Here is a 22545-nt window from a genome sequence, read left to right as displayed (position 1 = left end):
GCTTTTCCAGGTAGGACCCTTAGCGGAATCAGAAGTCCTTATAGTCGTTTGTCTGTGGTTTTTCTAAGAACACAAAGTATGTGATTGAACCCCAGATCTGTCATGACTGCCCGGCTCCGTTTTACTTTGGGTCCCTGTTAGCCACACTGGGTCCATTTTCTATGTTCCTTCCACAGGGGATTCCTCTTATTTCTACTTTTCCTTAGGGGATTATTTTATTTTTACATCTTCAAAGACCTACTCAATCTCTTGGACTTCTCACCTGATTTGGTACAGAATCATTGTCTCTCAACAGTTCTGCCCCATTTATTTGCTATTCCCCCTCCATGTAAATTTACAGACTTTTTGCTTTAGGTTTTGTTTTTGTTTGCTACCATAAACAGTAATGAAACAGATGTAAGGGAATAAAAATAACTAACATGAGACGTTGGATGAAATCTGATAAAGCACTCATAGAAAAAGTTATCTAGATTCTTTCCAGGTTCTTCCTTTGCAGGCATTGTTCTTTATAGTTTTATGAGTTAGTCTGCACTCACCAATAAAGTCACTTCATCTCTGGATACAGGACTCAAGAATCATCTTACCTCCCTTCACAGGGACAGGACTACGTACCTGTGGGCCAGCTACTACAGTTTCCAGGAGAGTCTTAGACCACCATGTTAAATGTAAGATACACACACACACACACACACACACACACACACACACACACACAGATTTAGTGTTAAGTCTGTTCAGCATGAAGTTCAGGGCAACACTGTAGGTAATTTCTACTGAAGGCCACGGTAGTAAATTTTGTAAACTAGTTTGGTTCACTCAAGACCCACATCCTAGCTTACCTTCCTAACCTATCCTACTTGGAAAGCTAAAAGCTACATTTCCCAGATCTTTTGCTGCTAAGGTTCCCCATGTGACATAAGCTTTGCCAAGCAGTTACACTCACAGATATTTGGATACACAAAGACTTTCCAAGGGAATCGACTTGCAAATCCTCAACTTCCATGTCAGTCTTTCCTGGAACTGAGCCCTCTGAGCACACATTTGTTCTTGAGGCATCTCATAGGCTGTCCTTTCCTACCTGCCGTTTCACATTTACAAATGAAAAGCACAGACTGATTGACTTTTAAGGTATACATCTTTCTCCTTCTTCACATGTATGCACAAAGTTTAGTCATGATGTCTAATAAAGTTAATGGAATGATTTCTGATATTAATAAACCTACCTCCAAAAGCCAAACCCCAGAATCTGATACATGTGTTCACACATATTTGCAGAAGAAATACCATGCCTTTTACAGCATTGTGTCTCATAAAATTTTAGCTTCACACTACATTAGATTATTACAAATTAAGTAACGAGAATGAGCACAATTGATATGTTATCTGATTTTTATAATTTATTATATACAATTTTTATTAAAATGGATAATCATATTCACTCTACATCATTTTAATCTGAACCTTACTGATTTGAGTAATCTATATCACAAGATTCTTTCCATAATTTATTTCTTAGTGGTTTTTATAATAGTCTTAGGAAATATAAATCTAAGTAGTAGTTAGATGTATTCCATGAAAATATATAATTACTCATAAACAAAAGGTACATTGTATTGACATATACAGTTAGAATTTGGTTGTATATTTATTTGGTTGTATGTTCTAATGGAAAATCTTGTGATGCAAATTTTCCAATATCTGAATAAATTAATATTATTTAAACTCTGAAGTAAAATTTCACCCTTTGATATAAAAAAATTTTAATTGGATGTTGTGATGGGTTGAATTGTGTCCCTCTAAAAGATAAATATTGAAGTCCTAACACCTCAGTATCTCAGAATGTGATTTTATTGGGAAATAGGGTTGTTGCAGATGTAATTCATTATATTAGGATGGGATCATACTGAAGTAGAAGGAGCCCCCATTCAATACGACTGGTGTCCTTATAGGAAGACGGCAATGTGAAGACAGAGACACATGGGGAGGACACCCTGTGACAAAACACAGAGATTGGAGGGATGCAGCTGCAAACTAAGGAACACCAAGGACTGCTGGCAAATCACCAAACCTGGGAAGAGGCAAAGGATTCCCTTGCAGGTTTCAGAGGAAGCATAGCCCTGCTGACACCTTGATTTCAGATTTCTAGCCTCCAGAACTGTTAGACAGTAAATTTCTGTTGTTTTAAGCCCTCCAGGTCATGGTGCTTTGTTACAGCACCCCTAGGAAACTAATACATGTGTTTTATACAAATGTGATTTCCATTTTGAATTGTACTGTTGCTTTCTAGTAAAAGAAATCTATATCATTTAATTTTTTAAAAATTTGCCAGTCTGTGGCTAAGGAAGAAACAGAGTGTTGAAGAAAGCAGACTGAAGATTTCCTTCGACATATTAAACCAACAGTTTGGGGCTTTCTATAAGAGACCAAAGCTCTGACAAAACACAACAGAAGTTTTTCAATGAACATTCCAAGAACTACCAAAGATGAACTAAAAGCAAAACACCAAAACTAAACATAATAAATCTTACATATACCATGAATTTCTTTCTAAAAACAATTCTGTGTTGTGATCATCATTAAAAAATTGTTAAACAATAGTATGAAAAATATCTCTAATGCAATGTGCAATAATAATTTACAGAACGTTCAGACTTTAAAATTAAATCAGTTAATTTTTTGTGAAGGAAGCTAAGGGCACTGGTAAAATTATCACTAAGCTTAACATTTAAACATGCTTGGCTTGGAGAGCATCCTAAGAATTAGCATTGCTAATTGGAGAGCATCATAAGAATTAGCATTGCTCATTAGGTCACTATTTTTCTAGTGAAAAATAGAAAAGCTTACATAAACGTGGAAAAGGTTATAATACCTGGTTCACCTTTGATAGGTAGAAAGATTTTACGTACCAAGTCTGTCACTGCCATTAAATCAATTCCTATTCTGACATTATTGTAACTTGTATAGTGAATGAAATTACTGAATAATAATAGTAATAATAGTAATAGTGATAATAGAAAACAGTTCTGCAACTCTGTTCTACTATAGCTACAGTTCTACTATATGCCATACACTGTTCTAAGTGCATTCCCATATTAACACAATTAGTCCTCACAATTCAGGGTAAGTACATTATCCCCATTTTACAGATGAGGAAACTAAGGCACTGAGAAATTGTTCACCGGATTATGGTAAAGATTGTGATAGACAGATTTCCCATGCCTTTCAGATAGGAAAATCCACAGGTGTTTTCAGTTAATAAATTGTGTCCACTTTTATGGAGAAAATGCACGCACAGGGTGAACAGTGATACTATTTTTTAAATTTAGAAACTTTTATTCACATTGATTCAGCTTATACTAGGGACATAAGGGTCTCTATGAACAAAACTATTGTCCCAGCCAGCTTGCTGGGTCTGTGACCTGCCCTTAGAAGGGCCCCATATTATGAGAGCCAGTGCTGGCTTTAAGGCTCTGATGGTCCCATCTTGAAATATTTAAATTTTTGAACACGGGGCCCCACATTTTCACTTTGCCCTGCAAATTATGTAACTGGTCCTGATTGTTACAATGACTACACAGAAATTGTTTTATGTATTTTTTTTTATCCATGCTTTAAAATTTGCTTTAGCTTGAGAACATGATTTCATTAATAAACAAGTTTTGGTTGCAAAAAATGGAGTTCTGACTTGCATGGAGTATTGCATGTTGCTATTTAAATTGTAAATATTGTAAAATCAAGGGAGTTAAGACTTTATCTTTTTAAATTGATGTGTGAGGGAATGGGATCATCTTATCCCCAGCTAGTCGCTGCATTTAGAAGTGAGCTGGTTGTCATGGGGATACATAATAGCAAGTTTATTTGGATTGAATATGAAGTCATACTTTTTCTGACAGAAAAGAAGTTGATTCGGCTGAATGGTTTGACAATGGATCATGACTTTGTTCATGAGATAACATAAACATATGTCTCAGTTTGCTCAGGCGGTTATTTACGCCTGTTGTCCTGGCATGATAATTAGTAGCCCACCACCATTAGGTTTGATGGTGGATCATTTCCATAAATTGACTGAGTTAAATTTCCAGAGCCAATATCTTTTACCCCCCCAAAAAATTGCATCATAAATGTATGTTATCAAAATATTATAAAATTAAAATTAATATTCAAAATATTCTAAACCTTTCTAAGTATATCAAGTAAAACAGACACGTCTAAAAGGCAATAGACAAAATGAACTGTCATTGATAAGTCTTAATAAGTCTTTCCTGTGTAATTCAGAGAAATTGAAAATTAAGAAACAAATCCTTTTGCAAGGTAGGTTTAAAATTTTTTTTTTGTTTTCAACAAACTTAAGGATAATGTAATCAGCTGATAGAGCATTGTGTGTAATTTTTATGATGGAGAATTTGTGATTTGCATATAGCTTGGAAGGAGTTCAAAGGATTAAGCCAACATGCAAGTATAAAACTTGTTCTGAGCTCATCTATTTATGTGAACAAGATTTCTCAAAGAGTACATTTTAGAAGGTGGGGGTGGGTGGGTAGAACTGATGTTGAAACCAGTTCATCATTGCTGTAAGTAATATTTATATTCAGATATATAAACTATTTGGGAAAAAAAAAGAATAAAACTAGTCAGTGAACATTTGATTAGGAAAAAGATATTCACATAGTCTTAAGTGACCTCTCCCCAAAATACTTACTATAATAATTACAAAGACTGTAAGTAACTTTATAGGGGAGATACCTGGTTGACATCACATTAGTTAAGTGATCAAAGTTTTCAGCACTAGTAATGGACAAATTCAAATTGTGTACTCATGACTACGTGAAGTGAGGGGAAAAAAACCCTATTTGGTGATATTATTGCCAAAAAAAAAAATCTAATTCTAATCATGAGGAAACAAGTAACAAAACCCAATAGGAGGACATTCTATGAAGTAATTAGCTTGTAATCTGCAAAAGTGCCAATGCCGTGAAAGTTAAGTAAGTGCAAAGAACGCTTTCAGACTAAAGCAGACTAAAGCGACCTGACAGTTAAAAGTGATGTGAGATCTAGACTGGATCCTTTTGCTATAAAAAGGACATATTTGGAACAATTGGTGAAATTTGAAGAGGGTCTGAGGATAGAATGGCAGTACAGTATCAGTGCTAGTTTCTTGGTTTTGATGGCTGTATAGTTATAGAGGAGAATGTCCTTGTTTGTAGGAATTATACATTAAAGAATGGGGAGGCAGGTAATAGGGCTTTACGTTGGCAACTTACTCTCAAATGGTTGGAAAAACAAAAAGTTCTTTGTATTAATTTGGGGAGTGGGGGAAGGACCACCTTCAGTGGACCCCATGTTAACTCAGAGAAAAAACAAAGTTCTTCAAATGACCAGTAAGTCCATCCACGAACTACCCCTCTCCTCTACTTGAACTTCATCTCACACACGGTCCCCCTTATGCACTTGGCTCCAGCCACACAGGCTTTCTTGCTTTTCCTCAAACCCATCAGTCACACTCCCACCTTAAGACCTTTGCCTTGGCTGTTCCCTCTGCCTGAAATGCTCTTCCCCCAGAATTCTACCTGGCCAGCTCCTCATCTCCTTCAAGACTCTTTCATATGTCATCTTTTCAGTGGGGCTTGCTAGAACCACCTTACGTTAAAAGACAAAAAAAAAAAGAGTTTAACTTCCTACACTCTTAATTTCCAAGCCCTGCTCTAGTTGTTTTGGGTTTTTTGTTTTGTTTTGCTTTGTTTTGTTTTTTTCAGAGCACTATCCCCTTCTAAATATCAGGCAATATCATTGTATATTATGTTTATTATTCATTGCCTGCATCTCCCACTAGAATGTAAGCTCCATGGGGAGAGAGATTTTTGTTTTCTTCACTGATTTATCCCAAATTCTTAGGACAGTGTCTTGCACATAAATATTCATGGAATAAATGAAAGAATTTCCATTTCTGGGTGAAGATTAAGATATATTTGAAATAATACCTTGTAGTTTTTAATGGTTTTAATTTCTCAAAATAAAAAAAAAGATTAAAGAAAGAGGAAGTAAAGAGTAGGACTTCCATTTCTGGCAACATAACAGACTTTAAAAGCTTTAAATATAAAAGCTTTAGAAATTCTGGGTAAAATATAACAAACATACTTTAAAATGCACAGTTGAACTACAAAAAAAGCAAAGGAAGTCTGAAGGGACAAGATAAAAAGAAGAAGAAAAGTCAGAGTACAAGATAATAAGGGTGTGTGGTTATCTTAGTTGCCCAAATCTTGGCTTCAGGGACAGGATACAACACTATTTGTACACAGCTGTGGAACAGGAACAGAGACCACCCCCTCACCCTCCACCCACACACCTTACACACAAGTACACATAACGCCAAGATCAACTTAGGTCTACATCCTCAATGAAATAGTTACAGAAACAGAAAAGCATAAGCCATACGTTTTTTAAAAATTTAGCCTTGGTTAGAAAAGAAAGACAAAAGGCAAAGACTGGAAGCCTCAATTAACAATTATTAATGAAGAATCTTTTAAAGGGGGACATGGCAGGGTAGGGTGTTGACCCCAGTGGTTTCAGAAGTCAGGCAAAACTAGCTATCACATTTCATTAGATTAGGAAAAGGAGAGTAAATCTTTATGTACTTCCTGCCATAAACTGTAATCTCCCCACTCAAAACTTGAGGTAAATGGAGTAAGCTTCTATTCTTTAAAAACCAATGGAAGGACTTCCCTGGTGGCGCAGTGGTTAAGAATCAGCCTGCCAATGCAGGGGACATGGGTTCGAGCCCTGGTCCGGGAAGATCCCACATGCCGCAGAGCAACTATGCCCGTGCGCCACAACTACTGAGCCTGTGCTCTAGAGCCCGTGAGCCACAACTACTGAGCCCGCGTGCCACAACTACTGAAGCCTGCGTGCCTAGAGCCCGTGCTCTGCAACAAGAGAAGCCACTGCAATGAGAAGCCCGCGCAGCGCAACAAAGAGTAGCCCCGTCTCGCCACAACTAGAGAAAGCCCGCGCACAGCAACGAAGACCCAACGCAGGCAATAAAAAAAAAGAAAGAAAACCAATGGAGCCCAGAAACTAAGGAAGTGCTCAAAATCAATAAATAATACCCACAATGATAGGGGTATATCAAAGGGACACAGGAGCCAACTGAAAGCTGTAACGATTTGGCCAACAAAATAAACTAACATTGGATTATAGTCCAAAGTATAAAATAAATATCTATGAGTCCCATATTGAGATAAGTAAATGATTGAGTAAATACATATGCAGGAAGAAACCAAGATCTCATGCCGAATAATTCCAAATCATTTTATATACATACTCCACCCTCAAGGAGAGGGGAGTAAGCAAGGAGGGGGAGGGTAACCCCCACGCCTTAAGTGTGGGCTGCAAAAAGTGTGCAAGTGTGGAGGCAGGATGGGGAGAGTAACTTTATGGTGGAGAAACCTGACAACCACTACCTCTGCGAGGTGGTGAAAGTCAACATCACAGCCACAGATCATGTCCATAGTTTGTACTCTTGATAGAATGTGATTTTCCCTGTCCCACTTTGCCTACTGTCTCACATGTGCTTCTTCAGTCACCTGACAAATAAACCATCTGCACCCAACCTTGTGTCTCAGGGTCTACTTTTGGAGAAAACAAAACAAGGACACTCATCATTATGAGACCGGTTAAAGAATATAAAAAAGAATGTATATATATATGTATAACTGAATCACTTTGCTATACAGCAGAAATTAACACAACATTATAAATCAACTATACTTCAATAAAAAAAAAACTTACAAAACAAAAAAAAAGGAGATTGGTTAAATAAACTATGGTACAGCCATATAATAACATATTATAATTTAAAATAGTGAGTTGTTAGATCTATATGTGTTGATATGAAAAATCTCAAGAAAACTTCATAAAATATTATTTTCATTCTATAAATGAATGCAAATAATACATGCATATGTGCTAGCATATGAATAATCATTTGGGGGATGTTTTACATAAGAAAATTAACAATGATTACTTCTGAATAGTGAAACTTCTCATGTGCTATTGTTGTGCTAGCAAAGTGGCTCTCTGATTTAAAAAAAAAAAAAAAAAGCCCTGATTTATAGAATTTGCTGATCTCCTTGGTGTAAATATTCCCATTGTGACTGATTTCAAGTTGCCAATGACTTCACAACAGGCTCACAATAATTCCTGAATAACAATCCATTCTCGTGAGCTAGTAGGGGTCAGCTCTCACACATCGCTGGGTGAGAACATACATTATTTTATAACTTTACATGCTAGGTGAATTTATTTAAATCACATTTTGAAGTATATTTTATTTAAAAACAGAAGAAGAAAACTGCTGAACTTCATTGCTACGTTTTCCATTTCCAGCTCTTGGTTACACATAACCTTGGAAATAAGCCCAGGCCCACATTCCTGGGTCACAAGGGAGATCAAGATGAAGGAAATGTGCCCTTCCTATTGTCTTCCTTTCTGGGCTTTCATAAATCCCATGTTAGTGAACAAAAACATAATACATTTTTTAAAAGATAAACATGCTATGTGGGCTCCTCTCGGTACCTCCTGCACCCTTTAGTTTATTAGGATAGAAGACACTAGAAGTTGGGCCAATAAACAAAGAGAAACGAAGAGCACTTGGAAGTGTGGACAGGGACATTATTGCTTATTCATGCATTTTTGTGACCCTGATAGTTTCTTAAATCTAATTCAGAGCCATTTTCTCTTAGAATGGCTAAAACTGCCAGATAATAAATCAAGTAATTCTTGAATCTGTCCTAACCCTCCTATTGTTATTTATCAAAAGAGTGTCTTCTTCCTGATTACAAAAGATTCAGTAGAAAAGAGCATTTAATTAGAAATCAAGAAACCTGCATTATCATCCTAACACAGAGACTATTGTGCTATAAAAGCTTGAACAAATCACTTAACCTCTCTGGGTCTCAGTATCCTCACCTATAAAATAAGAGCCTTGAATTGTAAGGTTTCTGAGACCCTCTTTGGTTTTCAAAATCCTACAATTCTATTATTTCTGGTGACCAAACCCTCTTAAAGAAGCCGATTCCTCTCAAGAACTCACTAAGACTCTCTGAAGTGTTCTTGGGTCAGATAGAGAAAAGGAAGAGCCAGCCCCTCAGTGTGGACGCCAGTGGGATGGCACCAGACCCTGAGACAGAAGTGGGAGGAGGCGTTTCCAGCAGCACCAGAAGGACCCGGTCCTCTGGGAGGACCAGGGCCCAGGACCACAGCTGGGAACACTGCCGTGTGTCTCCTACATCAGTGCCGGCCAGTCCGGGATGTTAGGACTAAAGTCCCCACCACCATGGCCAGTGTTAATCCCTTCAGGGACAAAAATGATTCCATCTTTGTATCTCCTTTATCTCCCTCCAAAGACTGGTTCTTAACAAAGTCCCACCAAAGAACCCTGCTCCTGCTCTAAGATCATCTTTGCCTCTGTCTCCTCAAAATGTTCTTTCTGGGACTTCCCTGGTGGCTCAGTGGTTAAGAATCCACCTGTCAATGCAGGGGACATGGGTTCAAGCCCTGGTCCGGGAAGATCCCACATTCTGCTGAGCAACTAAGCCTGTGCGCCACAGTTACTGAGCCTGTGCTCTAGAGCCCACGAGCCACAACTACTGAGCTCACGTGCTGCAACTATTGAAGCCCACGTGCCTTGAGCCCCGTGCTCTGCAACAAGAGAAGCCACCGCAACGAGAAGCCCATGCACTGCAACGAAGAGTAACCCTCACTGGCCGCAACTAGAGAAAGCCTGTGCACAGCAGCGAAGACCCAACGCAGCCAAAAATAAATAAATACATTTATTTTTTTAAAAAATTCTGAAGCAAATAATGTTCTTTCTTCAGGATCTTCCTCACTAGAGGGTTTTTATTTGTACAGAACTCAACAAAATCTGAGCTTGGCTCTGAATCACATAGATGTAAAATAGGGACACAGGAGGGATCCTTGTGACTCTTGGCAGGGAGACGCACACACACATATCCCTTTTAGATAGTATACCTAAAAGGGATGACATTATGATCGTGGTCTCTAGAGGCAGAGGGGAGAGCTAACTAGCTTAGAGTGAGAGCAGAGAGGACTCGGACACTGGGAAGAGCCAATGGAAGCTTCATCAACTGTAGTTTAAAACCTCATAAGTATTAGCTGACTCTTTAAAAAGCTTAAAACCCATTCCCCTGACGTTTGTGGGAGAAACAAAACAGTGAAGGAAAGTAATTTTCTCTAAGTGCAAGGGCCTCACTCTGTCACTAGGATTGTTAGGGAGACCAAATCCCTAACAATAATCACAGAGCTCTTCATGTCACTTCTCAGAGCATAAAATGCCTTTCAGCACATCACCTAATCTGATTTTCACAACAAGCTGGGAGTTACTGTTGTCATGGGAAAAGACGTGAGGAGGAGGATCAGGAGGCCTGGGTGCAGACCTGGACTCTGGCACTGATTAGCTTGTGTCTTCTTTTTCTTTTTTTAATTTTTATTTTATATTGGAGTATAGTTGATTAACAAGGTTGTGTTCATTTCAGGTGTAAAGCAAAGTGATCCAGTTATACATGTATCTATTCTTTTTCAAGTTCTTTTCCTATTTAGGTTATTACAGAATATTGAGCAGAGTTCCATGTGCTATACAGTAGGTTCTTGTTGGTTATCTATTCTAAATATAGCAGTGTGTATATGTCAATCCCAAGTAATCCCAAGTGAGTTACTTGTCCTTGGGGCATGTTTTGGTCTTCATTTTACAGATGAGGAAACAGACGCTCTGATGGAATAAGTACTTGTCCCTACCAAGTAACAACAGGGACAGATTGGAAAGAATGAAAGCCTGAAGCAACACCTTCTTTGTTATGTGTCATTAACATGAAAATAATATCCAGAGGTTGAGATGGTCAGGGTGGGCAGAAAGTAGGACTCCTGAGGTTGAGGAGATAGGAAATCCATCATCAAAAAATTAACATGGGGCTTCCCTGGTGGCGCAGTGGTTGAGAGTCTGCCTGCCGATGCAGGGGACACCGGTTCGTGCCCCGGTCTGGGAGGATCCCACATGCCGCGGAGCGGCTGGGCCCGTGAGCCATGGCCGCTGAGCCTGCGCGTCGGAGCCTGTGCTCCGCAACGGGAGAGGCCACAAGGGTGAGAGGCCCCCGTACCGCAAAAAAAAAAAAAAAAATTAACATGGGTTATTTTTCTAAGAAATGACTGTGTGAATGCCAGCCCCAGTGGAATCTATAAAGAGCAAAATGAGGGGGTGACCATGACTCAGAAATACGACTACCCCGACCCCTAAATCTGAGGGATGACCTTGAGGCTTCCAAACAGTCATAGGCTCCCTCCCACCTGCCAGTCACAGACAGTTGTCAAGAGTCTCATGAAAGGGGTCTTGTAGGTGCATCCTCTAGTCCTTCTGGGTACCTGACTAGTTAAGAACAGAGGCCTAGAAGTGTAGAGTCCAGACCCTGAATAACTACTTGTTTAAAATAATCTCTTTTCACTTTTATACTATGCATACTGCTTTAAAGTTTTAAATCATGATTCCTAGTTCTGATGGAACAGGCAAAGGTGTAACATTGTCACACCAAGGTAACCACTTCCTGTCTAGAGATTTCAATCCCACCCTCCTCAATCTTACTCTTTACAGCCTGAAGAGTCCTTGGTGGAAAATTCATTCACCTGAATACTTGTCCTCTCAGAGGACCCCTCCCCCTGCTGCACCATGCTAAAGCCTGGGGAAAGGGGCTTTTGTCAAAAGAAAAAGGAGGAATGGAACCAGAGCAAGAGTTTCACCACAGCCAGTCTCCAAGGACTCTGACAGCCGCTGAGACAGCAGAGGTGGGAATGAGCCAGGGCCACTGTTTTGCACCCCTGCAGGGGGCACCATTCACATGGTATCCCTTTATTGGGCTGCACTGGTACAGGCCCATCGTTCTCCTTCCTGCTTTCCACTTGTGATCTCCCTATCTTGAGTTTTGCTTCTTCGGGTTTTTTAGGGGGAAAGGGACAAGGCAAGGTAAAGAAATTAATGTGCATTTTTTTTCCAATATAGCCCTTTGGGAAGTGTAGTGGGTGTGACTCAGCTTTACGCTAGGAAATCATAAAGTTTGCCCTTGAGGACACCACCCTACCCTCTGTGATGCAGAAGTAACGCTATGACATGATTTGGTGCTGACTCAGAGCAGGAAGAGCCATTGATCTCAAATCTCTCTGCACCACTTAACTATTGGTGTTAGTACAACTGTGTTGTACTGGTTTAGCCTCTCTCCATTAAGATTTATAGAATGAGATGTATGTACCTCAGAGATTCTGGTCCATTCTGCTTTATGCAACTGGACAAGTCAAAAGGAAAATGCAGAGAGTCATCTAGGCATTAAAAAAAAAGACAGCTGTTCCACGTATGCATCATAGTCAAATGATAATATACACAGTACACATTGACCAAGGGGGACGGATGAATGAAGGGGGAAGAATGGTGAGGGGTTGTGTCAGTAAGAACCGCCTTCAGCCGAAGTAACAGAGACCCAGATACAGTGGCTTATGCGAAACTAAGGGTTCACATTCTCACATAAAAGAAATTAAAAGATAGAAGGCCCAGAGATGATACTGTAGTTTCCCAAAGTTATCAAGGACCCAGGTATCCTCTAACTTACAAACAAACCATTCTCATTAGGTGGCTTCTATTCTCAAAGTCACAAGACAACTGATGAGATCTGACCATCATATCTGTTTTCAAAACTGGAGGAAAAAAATATAAAGACTAAGGGCAAAAGATTATACCCCAGCATTCTATCCCCTTTCAAGAAGCCTTCCCAGGAGTCCTACCCAACAAGTTTTGTTTAAGTCTCCCTGGTCAGACTCAGTAATGTAATCAAATGTAACTGCAAGGGAGGCTGAGAAATGTGGTCTCCTAGCTGCACACAGCACCACCTTGAATAAAACCAGGGTTTATTTCTTGGAAAAAATGGGAAAATAGGTATTGAGTGGGCATAAAGGAAGACCTTTCACAGCAGTGTATAATCTGTGTGAAGTCAGCGAGCTGTTTGTGTGATCTCATCTGAGCGCAGTGTAGTGTGGATGTCAAATCACTGAGATGGTGAAGGGTGTGTGTGGCTGGTGTGAGCTTAGTAGGTCAGTGAGAAACGTACAGAGTCAGGTGTGATATTAACAATGGGGTCAGCAGTATATCATCTGTGTGGGCTCAGCGAGATGGTGAGGGCTGTGTACAGTTGGTGTGAGTTCCGACAGTTATAGCTAACGTCTGTTTGGCCTCTACTGAGGAACCATCACTAAAGTCTTTATTCCCATTTTACAGCTTTTTGAGAGCATCGGTCCATAAAAACTACTCAGCAAGATCAGGGCAATGTGGGAACCCTGCTGTCCTTATGGAGGCCATGCCTACCCCTCTAACTATATCAGTGGTTTGTAATCAGGGTCTGCCTTCACTGGGACAGATGTTACATTAACAGGTACAAGTGGCCCCTCTTGTCAGTTCCAAGCAGGCTCCACTCTTCTATTGTCTTTCTACAGCCAAGTCTCCTCAGGTTAGCAGGCTTCATACGTCATAGCGGGCAGGTTTACGTACCTTGACCCAAAGCCTGAACTGCTAACAAATTACCTTGACATGTTGATTGCTTGACTTATCTCACCCTGGAGGCCTCCAGAGTCCTCCTTCACATCACCAGAAACACTTCCAATTACTGCACTGGTTTATCAGAGACTGTTTTCTTGGTGTTCCTATTCTGCTCTCCACTACCTTGCTTGTCTGAGTGATAGATCCTTTGAGTTGTTGCTGCAACCCTGTTAGAATGGCCCCTGCTTATCTCTGCCTCTGTTCCTATAGGATGTGTTTTATTGCTACACGGACTTGGCTTGTGGCCTCTATTGCATCATCCAGCACTAATTGTCATTCAAGCAACTCTAGAACACCTATAGGTGGCCTCTGTAAAGAAAGATTTCCAGAAATGGAATGCCAAACATAATACTTTATCAAACCTCTTGAGTTACACAATAGGAGGAAATCTTTACTTGGGATTTCAAAGGACAACAGAGAATTTCAACATAAACCAGGAATAGTGCTCTGTTTTTGATCCAGTCAATGCCAGATAGATGACGGGAAAGCACAACTGATGTGTCATGGGATTGCCAAGCACTGTACCAAATCCTTCCTGAGGTCAGCATTCCCAGCCCCACCAAACCCTACAGCTCAAAAAGCAGCTACAAGTACAGGGTAAAGTATGACATTGTGGAAAACTAGTTTAAGAGCCACACCCAAAATTGCTTGATTTTGGTTAGAAATGTGGTTGATAACATGCCCTTAAAATTATCATGAACTCTGAGATGACATTGACTCGTCAACTTATCTGTCATAGTCATTTATAATTTTAGAAATAAGCTTAATGTGAATTCTTAAGAACAGTGATCTAAAAGAATTCCTATTTGAGAGCCCATCATACCTTCATTTGCAAATGTTTCAATGTATTTCCAGAAAACGGTGAGAAATTAATGTTGGGTTCGTTTGCCCAAGAAATTACCCATGGTTATATACTCTCAAATAAACCTGCAAGACAAAATACCAGAGCTTTGTTGGGATCAGATATTAAGTTTTGTTTCCCACCCAAGGACCTTGATTTGGGTTAGTTATCTTGCATGGGAAATTCTCCTTCCTTTAATAATATCCTATTGAGATAAGTTGGGATTTTACACAGGTAAAGTTATTTCAAAAATCTAGGCTCTGTGGGGAAACTGACTTTTGTTCACTTTTAGAATGAGGGAGGAGCGGTAGAAATGATCACCCATGAACTCTATCAAATACCCTGCAACACAGGAATGGTTCTGGTCTTCGTTGGAGACGTGGACTGACCCTAATTTCAGGACACCATAGGAACTCAATAAAACTTGGAACAGTATGTTACAATTTATAGAGGCATAGCTAACTCAACAACTGGAAAGAATAACAATTATTGTCCCTTGATTACAAAAGATTTCTTCTGTTCAAGCATTCTTTGAACTCTTATAACATGTAAAAGCAACCCCATGATCAGAAAGACCGTGAGATTTGTGCCAGATGCTGGATGATGATGTGAGATTATCAACTCCTTCCACCGTCCTCTTGTTTACCTGGCTGCTCAATGAGATTGAATCTCCCTACTGAGTCAGAACTGGTGCTGATGAGGATTATCAGATCCCAGAGCCAGGGTGGGAAGCCAGGCAGAAAACAAATCTAAGAATCACACGTAGGGGCTTGGGATGGGAAAAGCCAATAGGACTCAAGCCAAATGAACAGTCAGGAATCAGATGCATATCAGGAGTCAAGATTAAGTATGTAGGTTAAAAACCAAGCCAGCAGTTAGGAATCTGGAAACCCACAGGCACTAGGGTCAGGCAATACAAGTCAAAGGACCAGAAACCAAGTAAAAGGTTGTGACAGCAGATTAAGGGGCATCATCACAACGGCCCTGAAGCTGCGGCACCTGCCATTTCAGGGAAGAAGGCTCTTACACCAGTTCTGTGAGAGCAATCCAAGATGTGACCATTCTGGATTGTAGAGGTGGAAGCAGAGGACCCATGTGAAAAGGAACAGAGTCAAATGACAGAAGTATAGTGTTTGGAATCATACTGAAAGACACATCATGACACCTCTGTGCACTGCCTGATGAAGATCAGAACTTTAAGGCAGTAATTAGCCACCTATGTTGTATCAGGATTTGGCAGCATACTGGCCAGGAATAGCCATTAGGGGTCAGGGAAAAAGTGGAAATTGAGAAATTTCACACTGACACTTTCCCAACTCCCGGTCAGTTCTGTTTTCCCATTTTCTGGCGACCTCCCCTGCTGGTTTTCAAGTACCAAGCAATTCCACACTGCCCATCTGTGGTCCAAATCCTTCCTTGGAGGTATGGCACTCAGATTTCTCCATTTCCTCAAAGTGTTTCAAGTTTTTTAAAAAATGCTTTTTTAAAACAAAATTTGGAAGGCATATCACAGATGCTAAGAGGAAAGCAGGTGTATCAAAGTAACTCTAACTGAGGTACAAATGATGAATATGCTTAGCACTCCTAAAGGTACGATAATTTGAGGGAAGAACTAATTAATACAAAAGAACCTCTACAGCTCTGTCCCTAGCACTCTAGATGAATAGGGGTTTAAAAAGACCCTGCCTCTCTTCTTAAAAAATTACTTAAGCATATGACTTGAATTACAGCTTTTTTAAAATGTTGGTTTTCCTTCACAATAAAAAAAACCTTATTAATCAAGACTTCTAAGAACTCTGTTTAAAAGTGATAACTGATTCATCTCCCTTATCTCACTTTTTAATCAGATATCGTTCTAGGAATAAACACAATTTGAATTTTAATGATTTTCCAAAAACAATACTTGACCGTATTAAAAAGTTCAGACATTTCTGTTTTTTAGGACAAGAGAGAAACTCTTACTCCGTGCACCGCACAGTGGGAAGAATGTCAACTCAGTATTGTCTTGGCAAATCCATCCTCAACCCTGGTCTCCGTCTCCTCACAGAGATAATAATATATGCTTTCCAGCGTTCTCGTGAAGATTCAAAATAATGTATGTGAAAGATCTAGCACAGAACCTGGCACATCGCTGGTGTTGAATGAATAGTAGCAATTGTTAATATTAGCTCAGTTATCTAAGGAGTACCCAATCATCTTTCATTGTAAGCACATTTCTACCTAGTGAAAAGGAGAGAGCATGTAGGAGGAAAAGCATTCAGTTGTAGCAGGAGAAATTCCTGTAAGATCCAGAAAACTGGGTACCAATCCCAACTTTGTCACCAGTTATCTGTGTAAGTCTTTGCAAGACACTGAACTTCTTTGGGCGAGGGATTTGAACTACATCATAACTTTGGTCACTTCCAGATCTAGGGGGTCTCTAACACTACCTGATTACCTTCCCAGGCAGAGAGAAGGCTGGCAAAAGTTTGTCCCTGTCTGGGGACAGCATATCCCTAGATGATCAGATGTTGGCCCAAGGGACCTCTGTATCCACTCTTCCAATTACAGTTCCCAACCTTGTCTCTCATCCTCGGACCTTTTTGCTCAAACGCACAAATAGCCTTAGATTCCTAAGACCAGATGTAAACCTTTCCACTGATACATGTTCACCCTGAGATTTAAGATAATTTGCTTAAGTTACCTGGGCCTCAGTTTTCTCTTCTGCAAAAGTAGAAGAGTGATATACACCTCATCAAGTTTTGGGGAGGATTAGATGAGATACCGTATATGAAAATGATTTATAGGCTGTACAGTTTTGTGCAAAGTCAATACAGCAACTATGATTATTGGTGGATTAACACTTTGGAAGCATTTTATGGAAAGCACCCCAAGAACCTGGAATCTGAGTCAGAACACTTGTGAGTCATCCACCTGCGCTGCTGTCCTTTTGGGGTTTTATAGACCTGGAAGAATCCAGCAGAATGGCATTGAATTTTGCTGTAATCAGATATTGACTTTGGTTTTCCTAATCAAGAAAAGAGGTTTGGGGCTTCCCTGGTGGCACAGTGGTTAAGAATCTGCCTGCCAATGCAGGGGACACGGGTTCGAGCCCTGGCCCGCGAAGATCCCACATGCCGCGGAGCAACTAGGCCCATGAGCCACAACTACTGAGCCTGCGCTCTAGAGCCCGCGAGACACAACAACTGAAGCCCGCGAGTCACAACTACTGAAGCCCATGCACCTAGTGCCCATGCTCCACAACAAGAGAAGCCACCGAAACAACAAAGAGTAGCCCTCGCTCGCCACAACTAAAGAAAGCCCGCGCACAGCAATGAAGACCCAACGCAGCCAAAAATAAATAAATTAATTTAAAAAAAAAAAGAAAAGAAGTTTGTTTAAACTTTCACTTACAGGCAAGTGGCAGGATCTTGTTTTAATGTTCTGGAAAAGCTTTCACCCCAGTAGCAATTTCCTACCCATGTCACCTGGGATTTTCCTATTTCAAGAGGCAATTGTGGAATTTCAGTAGAGCCGCCTGTTACTAATTGTAACAAATCAATCAAACTCTGGAAAGAACTGCAGCTCTGTCCCTACAGAGATCCACTCTGTAGCTTTGCTGGGCTTACTGTCCACAGAATACCAGGCTCCTATGATCATACGAGGCTGCAAGAAATGTAAGGCAGTCTAAGAAGAAGCTGAGCATGTTTCTGGGTTCCTCCCAAGTGTCCTGAAATGCCCCTGTCTGCAGGGCTGAGCAGTGCTGTAGAATCTCTTCCAGTATTTTCTCTTCCATACTGAAGTCTAAAAGCAATTTGTTGTTAAAAGGTTTTAAGCAGTTACCTCAGAACATAGTCCCAAGTGTTGAGTTTTCTAAGCAGTCAGCTACGTGGAAACTTACATCAGCATTAGTCTCCCTTCCTGAGTTGATCCCATCCACATGTACAGGTCACATGCCCCTGGACAGGGCTGGTACCACAAATAGAAGAGTAAGCAAGTACTCACATAGTATAATTTGAGATGTGTCACAGCCCCCTTCCAAAAATATCTTCCCCACCAAATGCCACAGAGACTAGAATTCCCAGCATTGAACTCACTGCTGCTAGACTGCTCCATCTTCCACACCATCCTCGCTCCAATGTCTGCACATATGAATCACATCCGTCTCTCCAGGCCTAGCTTAGTATCACTCTTTTGTGACACCTTCTATGAACTTCCACTTGGAAGTGATGTCTCATTCCTCTGAACATTTACAAAGTTTAATTTGTACCTCTTTTATGATGTATAGCTGACCCTTGAACAACATGGGTTTGAACTGCATGGGTCCACCTGTATGTGAATTTTTTTCAACAGTAAATACTACAGTACTACACGATCCACAGTTGGTTGAATACATGAATGTGGAACTGTGGATATAAGGGACTGTGTATGTGGAGGGCTGACTGTAAATTATAAGTGGATTTTTTTGCTGTGCAGAGAGCCTGCAACCCTAATCCCCAGTTGTTCAAGGGTCAACTGTTTTTCACTTTATTTTATTTAGTTATTTATTTTGGCTGCACCACGTGGCTTGCAGGATCTTAATTCCCCAGTCAGAGATCCAACCTGTGCCACCTGCAGTGGAAGTGCAGAGTCCTAACCACTGGACCACCAGGGAAGTCCCCAACTGTATATCACTTTATGTTTAAACACATGTACTATCTCCACCAGGCAAATCTTGAGAGTCAACCCCTGAGCAAGGTCTTATTTATCTTTGTACCACTGTCCCATCCCCAGAGTAAAGAACCAACATCTGACCAATGGGTGCCATGTGGGAGAATGGACGGTAAGGTGCACCTTCACCTGGGCTGAAATTTTGCTACTCACTAGCTCTGTATCCCTCAGAGCTAGAAGTTACTTTACTTCTCAGGGCCTTATTTCTTTCCTGAAAATAAGGCCAATTAAGAGTCACACAATTCCAGCACTCTCCCAGCCATCATTATTAATCTACTGGATGATCTTGTAGCTCACATTGATTCAGCAAAGGCCCAACATTACTAACACTCATTTTTTTGAAGTGGTTTGATAATGTATATACTGCATTGGGGTTTTAAAAAGAAAAAAAGGTAAGGGAATAGTAGGATGAGGCCAAAGGAAAAGTACAGTCCTATTTAGTTACAAAGGTGGAGCATGAATTCAGCTTTGAGTTTCCTAGCAACCAAGGCAAAAAGGTATTAAAGTAAAAGATTTTAGCTGTTCAAGAAGGTGCAGCTCTTCCTGATATTAAGATCCAAGAGAAAAAAAAAATCCATGAGAAATTGATGTCGTAGACTTTGTCCTCAAAACAACCCAAAAATGAATTGTGTAAGGAGCTTAATAGAACTGTTTCTGTTGCACTGTTTCCTACCAAGACTGTTCCAGTTATCTCTTGCAACACAACAACCTCAAAATAGTGACTTGTTTAAAACGATAGTGATCATTTATTCCTATCTCACTGGGGACTGACTGGAATCAGCTAAGCAGTTCTCTAAGCTGGGGGTTGGAATAGCTGGTCCTCTTCAGATACCTGTAGGTGGTCTCTCCATATGACTTCAGGATGGTAGCATGAGAGCAGCCAGAATCCTTATGTGGGAGCTCAGGCTGAGAAGGAGAGAGCCAGGCAGGGTGTATCACCTATCATAAACCAGCCTCAAAAGTCATGTAGTATCAGTTCTTCCACATTCTATTTGCCAGAAGCAAGTCACCAAAGCTGGCCCACATTCAAGGGAAGGGTAATTCGTATCCATGTTCTTGGAGGAATGTCCAAGAATATGAAAACATGTTTTAAAACCACCATAAATGACAAAATATAAATTTGTAATTCGATAAATGCTATTATTTTGAAAGCCAAAGGATAGTCAGACTTGACCCAGGGAGAAAATCTAGAATATGTAGAGTGGTGCTGCGCAAGATGGTAGCCCCTGGCCTAAATGGCTATTTAAATAAATAAATAAATAGATTGAATTATTTATTTATTTATTTATTTATTTTAGTGGGTCATTAAGTTTATTTTGAATTTTTTGATTTTCTCAAAAAATACATCTGGAAGTTGAAATAGAAAGAAAGCAAAAACTGAGCAGCAAAGCATTTAAGAAGTGCTAAAATCATTTCTGAAATCAGTTACTCAAAACATTTGGTGTAATTTTACTCTTGTCAATTTTAGCCATGATTAGTGAAAAACAAATTATTTGTAAATGCTGATTGTAGTACTTCTTTCAGAGGATTATTATGAGGATTAATTGAGATAGAGCAGAGCCTGGCACATTGTAAATTCTTTTTTTTTTTTTAGTTTTAATTTTATGCTGTTCCCCTTAAGGTATTTTTTAAATCGAAGTATAGTTTATTTTCTTTTATTTATTTATTTATTTATTTATTTTGACCACACCACGCAGTTTGCAGGAACTTAGTTCCCCAACCAGGGATTGAACCCACACCCTCAGCAGTGAAAGCACGCAGAGTCCTAACCAGTGGACTGCCAGGGAATTCCCGAAGTATAGTTGATTTTAAATTTAAATTAATTGAAATTAAATTAAAAATTTTAAATGCCATTCTTCAGTCTTGACAGCCGTATTTTAAATTTTAATAGCCACACAAGGCTAGTAACTACTACATTGTACAGCACAATGATAGAACATTTCTATCACTGCAGAAAGTTCTACTGGACAGTGTTGATCTAGAATAATGAAAGAACTGTATATTCTTTAGCTGTCGATCAGAACTGCTCACCCATCTAATTAAGCTCTTGGTAGACACGGGGCAACAGAAATGTCCAAATTTTAACATTTGACAAGAGTATGAGCTTCATGAAATCTGTAATGCTAATGAAGGAGAGTCCCATACACCTTAACAATCAACAGGGCAGGAGATATTTCACTTCCTTTAAAGTAAATGAAGACACCTAACCAAGACCCAAATAGCTGGCTACCCCAACCTCCATGTGGGGATTTTCAGTGAAGGATCTACCAGCAAGACTAAAATTTTCCTCAAGATGGTTTCTAAAAACTGTTTCCTAAAAACAGTTGAGGGAAAGAAAGATAAAAATCAAAGTTACAATGTTAATTACCTCACTCTTTCATTCAACCAGAATTTACTGAACAGGCATGGATGCTATACCTTGTATCTGAAAACATTTTCAAAATAGGTTTTTCCGGGCTTCCCTGGTGGCGCAGTGGTTGGGAATCCACCTGCCGATGCAGGGGACACGGGTTCGTGCCCTGGTCTGGGAAGATCCCACATGCCGCGGACCGGCTGGGCCCGTGAGACATGGCCGCTGAGCCTGCGCGTCCGGAGCCTGTGCTCCGCCACGGGAGAGGCCACAGCAGTGAGAGGCCCGCGTACCACAAAAAAAAAAAAAAAAAAAAAAAAAAGATTTTGCCAATCTCCTGGGCCCCAGAAACAAATATCAGTAATGCAGCCAAGAAATATCTACTTCTAAGTAGCATAATTTTCTAGTGAAACCACCGGAGAAAAACGGTTGCAAAATGACCCTTAAGTAGCTGAGAAAGTTGGCTGGCGATATACAAACATTAGATATAAGGCATTTAGATTGAATACACTATCTGCCAAAAGTGATGATTTGGGATTTAGAAAAGTTGAATTCAAGCCACTCTGTTTTCCAGTAAGATAGAGAGGCCATTTCTGGTTAGTGACAATAAAATTATATCACCAGCATAGAAATAGTTATTTTTATACTTTTCATAATAGGGGTATATGCAGCTAGAACATGCACAAATTGTTTCAAATCGTTAAGAAACAAATTAAGAAGATAGGTTGGAGGAAGCAGAAGCAGAACACAGTCTCATTTTTTAAAGACTGAAATTATTATCTGATCTGTTAGGAGACTGTTCTCATGACTATTTGCTGTGGTCGAAAATTCAGGTTGAACATGAACATTAGTTATCAGATCTTGCATCCCATCTGTGTTGAATGTCTTCTGTTTGGCCTTCTCCATCCTCTCTCCACACTTCTGCCCACTGCTCTGTGCTGCCAGAAGGCTGAACTGTATGGGCTGCATCAACAAGCTCCCTTTCCCTCTCACGTCTAGAGTTCAGCCAATGGGAGGCACTAG

General features: G+C 40.0%; 1 protein-coding gene across 1 annotated transcript in view; it reads right to left on the bottom strand.

Moving 5' to 3' along the window:
• LOC114486168 (C-reactive protein-like) overlaps positions 1 to 18353 on the bottom strand; it is a 60942-nt gene extending 42589 nt beyond the window's left edge. Inside the window, 1 exon segment of the mRNA XM_028488750.2 lies at positions 17877 to 18353. The gene's annotated coding sequence lies outside the window, so the exon portion shown is untranslated.
• Positions 18354 to 22545: the final 4192 nt, after the last annotated feature.

This window comes from Physeter macrocephalus, chromosome 4 (genome assembly GCF_002837175.3).
Source record: "Physeter macrocephalus isolate SW-GA chromosome 4, ASM283717v5, whole genome shotgun sequence".
NCBI classification, from domain to species: Eukaryota; Metazoa; Chordata; class Mammalia; order Artiodactyla; family Physeteridae; genus Physeter; species Physeter macrocephalus.
This window is presented reverse-complemented; position numbering and strand designations above follow the sequence as displayed.